The following is a 4,734-nucleotide window of genomic DNA, read 5'->3' as shown; positions in this document are numbered from 1 at the left end:
ATTCACACCTGAGAGACCCCGGCCAAATTCCCTTTCCGAGCCCTGTTACTGCCGTGCAAGATACCCCGGCTGCTATTGATGAGGAGGAAACAGCAAGCATGAGGGAGCTGGTTCAACAAATTGACGCTCATGCAGAGCCAGAGGACATGGAAGCCACCAGCATCCCGACTGTGCAGGAGCTTCTCATCGAAGACTTGCGTTTCCCCCTGACCGACCAGCCAGAAGCGACGGACCTGGCCCGACCCTCCAACTGATTTTCTTTTTGCAGTCCTTTTATGCTTTTCCTTATTTTTATCGCATTTTCAAATTATTGGTTTATTTGCCTATGTCACCGGGATGTGGTGAACGAACAATTACCTTTATTTGTTTGATTGGTAAACCGCTTTCCTTTTCTGACTTTCGTTTTAATCTGTTGAATGAATTTCTATCTATTTATATGTTTTGCTTGGATCATGCCAGTGTTTTGGCCATTTAATGGAATGACACCCCTAAAACCTATTGCGCGGTGCTTTGGAGAATCCGAGAGTGCCAATGGATTTAGCATTTGTAAAGGGTTAAGGTTCTTGTATGTTCGGTGATTGTGATTCTATCGAGGGTGATGTTCTTGTTTTTTTATATTTTTATTCCTTGATGGTGATAAGGCTTTCACCTGCTCGGTGAATTTAGCTTAACCGAGAGCCAGGTTTCTGTCCTTTGTGCTTTTAGTGATAAGGTTTCAACCTGCCCGGTGATTTTAATCGAGCGGAGGGCCAGGCCTCTGTGCTTTTAGTGATAAGGTTTCAACCTGCCCGGCGATTTTGGTCGAGTCGAGGGCCAGGTCTCTATCCTTAGAGAGATTAGTTATAAGGTTTCCACCTGATCGGCGATTTTAATCCAGCCGAGGACCAGGTTTCTATCCTTAAAGATTTTAGTTATAAGGTTACCACCTGCTCGGCGATTTTAATCGAGCCGAGGGCCAGGTTTCTGTCTTTAGAGATTTTATTTGCAATTCTCTTGGTGTGCAGTTACGGAACCAAAAACAGCATATACAAATAACTTCATCATAATCTTGATTTTAGCAAAATACAAGTTCTGGCTTACACGGATGGTCATGCGTAGAACTTCTTTAAGTTGTTGGCGTTCCACGGCCGGGGAAGCGGCCTCTCGTTAAGGTCTTCCAAGTTGTAGGCCCCTGCACCAGCGATGGCTGTAACTCTGTACTATCCCTCCCAGGTTTGAGCAAGCTTCCCTGCAGCTATGTCTCGCATGTTTCCCATGACTTTTCTTAGCACCAGTTCTCCGGCACTGAATTCCCTCCCCTTTACATTTCGGTTGTATCTTTGGGCTAGTTTCTGCTGATACTCGGTGAGCCATATGGTCGCGGCCTCCCTGCATTCTTCTAACCTATCCAAACGCTCCATCATCAGGTCGGCGTTCTAGACGGGGTCAAACCCTGCGACCCGTGCACTGCAGAAGCTTACCTCGGTAAGTATCACAGCCTCCACTCTGTACGTCAAAGAGAACGGGGTCTCCCCCGTGGATCTTCTGGGGGTCGTACAGTAAGCCCATAATACACTGGGTAGCTCTTCTGCCCATCTTCCTTTCTCCCCGTCCAACCTTCTCTTGAGCCCGTTCAAAATAGTCTTGTTCACTGCCTCAGCTTGGCCATTGCTTTGTGGGTAAGCCGGGGTTGAATACTTGTTCCTGATGCCGAGTTCGCTGCAAAAGGTCCGAAAGGCTTTGCTATCGAACTGTAGCCCATTGTCTGTTACTAGCGAATTTGGCACCCCAAACCTTGTGACAATATTTTTCCATACAAACCTTTTCACGTCGGTATCTCGGATATTGGCCAAGGCCTCAGCTTCTGCCCATTTTGTGAAGTAATCTACAGCCACCAATACAAAACGGCGATTCCCTGTTGCTCGAGGGAATGGTCCGAGGATGTCAAGCCCCCATTGCGCGAACGGTCACGGGCTGCTGACGGGATTTAGACAACCTACAGGCTGATGGATCAAAGGGGCGTGCTTTTGACACTGTTCGCAGCTCCGAACATATTCAGCAGCATCCTTCTGCATCTGTGGCCACCAAAACCCCTAGGTCATCGCTCTGTGTGCTAAAGATCGTCCCCCAACATGGCCGCCACACACTCCCTCATGTAGCTCGGTCAGAAGCTCTCTGACTTTTTCAGGATGTAAGTATAAAAGGTAAGGGCCTGCAAAGGACCTTCGGTACAATTTGTGGTCCGAAGACAGCCAGTACCGAGGAGCCACCCGACGAATCTTATTGGCCTCGTCTTCATCCTCCGGGACTTTATCCTTGGCAAGGAAATCTATGATCGGGTTCATCCAACACGAATTGGCCACTGCTACCTTCGCAACCTCTACTCTGGCTTGGTTGGGAATACTCTTCACACTGATACTTGACTCCCTTATAAGTTCTATTGTGACTAGCCGTGGCGTGTCCTCAGTAGTCGATGAGGCTAACGTGGCAAATGAGTCGGCGTGTTTGTTTTGTGACCGAGCTACCTGGGACACCTTTACCGTTCCGAATTGACCGATAATCTGCTTGGCCGCATTTAGATAAGCTTTCATTCGAGAGTCCCGAGCCTCGAAGTCTCCTGTGATCTGATAAACAACCAGCCGAGAGTCCGAGTAAATCTCAACATCTTTTGCGCCCAGATGCAATACGGCCCTCAAACTGGCCAGTAGGGCTTCATACTCGGCTTCATTGTTCGAGACTTTGAATCCCAATCTGAAGGAGTGTTCCAATCGTATGCCCTCAGGGGTGATTATGACAATACCAGCCCTGGCCCCCCATAGCATTTGAAGCGCCGTCCACAAATACCCTCCATGGGCGAATTTTTGCACTTCAGATTACCTTGCTGTCGTTCTTGGGTGTGAATTCTGCGATGAAATCTGCGAGAACCTGTCCCTTCACCGAGCTTCTAGGTCGATATCTTATGTCAAACGATCCCAACCGAGTCCCCCAATTTGGCAATTCGACCTGTGAAGTCTGATCTCTTTAACAGTGACTGTAATGGATACTCGGTGAGGACGAACACCGTATGAGCCTGGAAGTAATGTGGCAACTTCCTAGTGGCGTGCACCAGGGCTAAAACTAACTTCTCCAGGGGCAGGTACCTCGTCTCGGCATCTACCAAGGTTTTGCTTATGTAATACACTGGCATTTGTACTCCTTGGTCCCTTAGTAACACGGTACTTATGACATGGTCGGTGACTGAGAGGTACATAAACAAATCCTCCCCGGGCTCCGGGGCCGTCAACCTTGGCGCCTTTGCCTAGTATTCCTTCGGCTCTCGAAAAGCCTCATCACATCCCTCGTTCCAACGAAACCCCTTCCATTTCTTCAGAAGTTGATAAAACGACCGGCAGTGATCGGCAAACTTAGAGATGAATCGGTTTAGGGCGGCTAACATTCCAGTGAGCACTTGCACCTCCTTGGGATTGCTTGGTGGTTTGAGGCGATTCACGGCCTCTATTTGGTCGGGGTTAGCCTCTATTCCCCGAGTAGAGATCAGATAACCCAGGAACTTGCCAGCCCCCACTTCGAAAGTGCACTTCTCGGCAATCAGGTGCAATTTATGCCGCCGTAGTATCTCAAATACTCCCCGGAGGTCTTCCGTATGCTGTGACTCTTTTCTGCTTTTTACCACCATGTCGTCAATATATACTTCAACCATGCATCCAATTTTTTCTCGGAACATTCTCGTCATCATTCACTGGTACGTGGCTCCGGCGTTCTTCAATCCAAAAGGCATGACCTCGTAGTGATAGTTTGCATTCGGGGATATAAATGTTGTCTTTTCTCGATCCTCGGGCGCCAAGGCAATCTGGTGGTAGCCCTAGAAGGCATCCAGGAAGCTCATCCTCGGGTGCCCATACGTGGCATCTACTAGTTGATTAATCTTGGGCATTGGGAATGGGTCCTTGTGACACGCCCTTTTCAAGTTTGTGAAGTCCACACAAACTCTCCATTTATCGTTCTTCTTCTTCACTACAACAGTTTTTGCTAGCCATCTCAGGAAGAATATTTCTTTTATGACTCCGGCCTCCTTCAGCCGCTGGACCTCCAGGTTTACTGCGTCGACATGTTCCTTTGATGCTCTTCTCGGTTTCTTCTTCTTCGGGGGAAATGATGGGTCCACGTTGAGTTTGTGGACAATGAACTCGGGATCTACGCCGGGCACTTCATATGGGTTCCATGCGAAAACATCTACGTTCTGCAAAAGGAACAACAACATCTCTACCCTTTCCCGGTCATTCATGCTTGTACCTATTTGGAAATACCTGTCAGTATCTGGAAGAATTCTAACCTTCAATACCTCCTCGGCCACATCCGCCCCCGTTTCCCCTCGGGGCTTCTGTAATTACTATGAAGTTTCTTTCTCGGCCTGTTCAGCTTGTCCGAGTTGCTCATTTTTCCATCTGACCGCGGCGACAAGACACTGCCTCGCCACTTGTTGGTTCCTCCTCACCTCGGCAACTCCATACTCAGTGGGAAATTTAACTTTCACGTGGAGGGTGGACGGAACAGCCTTCATGGCGTGAATCCACGGCCTCCTCAGGATTGCGGTATACGTTAAGAATGATCGGACTACTATGAAGGTAACTATAACTCCCTTGCCTTCCATGTCCACCGGGAGAGAGATTTATCCCTCGGAAATTACGACTCTCCCGTCAAATGAGACCAGCAGCGTGTCATACTTCGCCAAATCCTGGGTCTTCAATCCGAGCC

This window comes from Quercus lobata, chromosome 9 (assembly GCF_001633185.2).
Source record: "Quercus lobata isolate SW786 chromosome 9, ValleyOak3.0 Primary Assembly, whole genome shotgun sequence".
NCBI classification, from domain to species: domain Eukaryota; kingdom Viridiplantae; phylum Streptophyta; class Magnoliopsida; order Fagales; family Fagaceae; genus Quercus; species Quercus lobata.
Note: the sequence above shows the minus strand (reverse complement) of the source record.